The following is a 490-nucleotide window of genomic DNA, read 5'->3' as shown; positions in this document are numbered from 1 at the left end:
GTATATGGCCTTTATTATGTTGAGGTAGTTTCCCTCTATGCCCACTTTCTGGAGAGTTTTAATCATAAATGGGTGTTGAATTTTGTCAAAAGCTTTTTCTGCATCTATTGAGATGATCATATGGTTTTTATTCTTCAATTTGTTAATATGGTGTATCACATTGATTGATTTGCATATATTGAAGAATCCTTGAATCCCTGGGGTGAATCCCACTTGATCATGGTATATGATCCTTTTAATGTGTTGTTGGATTCTGTTTGCTAGTATTCTGTTGAAGATTTTGCATCTATATTCATCAGTGATATTGGTCTGTAATTTTCTTTTTTTGTAGTAGCTTTGTCTGGTTTTGGTATCACGGTGATGGTGGCCTCATAATATGAGTTTGGGAGTGTTACTTCCTCTGCAATTTTTTGGAAGAGTTTGATAAATGTTTGATAGAATTCACCTGTGAAGCCATCTGGTCCTGGGCCTTTGAAGCTATCTGGACCTT

The 490-nt window shown here is 35.7% G+C and overlaps 1 protein-coding gene across 1 annotated transcript in view; it reads right to left on the bottom strand.

The window, feature by feature from the left end:
* PIGU (phosphatidylinositol glycan anchor biosynthesis class U) overlaps nt 1-490 on the bottom strand; it is a 120,674-nt gene that overhangs the window by 70,091 nt on the left and 50,093 nt on the right. The gene's annotated exons all lie outside the window — the stretch shown is intronic.

This window comes from Physeter macrocephalus, chromosome 14, assembly GCF_002837175.3.
Source record: "Physeter macrocephalus isolate SW-GA chromosome 14, ASM283717v5, whole genome shotgun sequence".
In the NCBI taxonomy this organism is placed as follows: domain Eukaryota; kingdom Metazoa; phylum Chordata; class Mammalia; order Artiodactyla; family Physeteridae; genus Physeter; species Physeter macrocephalus.
The sequence above is the reverse complement of the archived record's forward strand: the minus strand, read 5'-3'. Positions and strand labels throughout refer to the sequence as shown.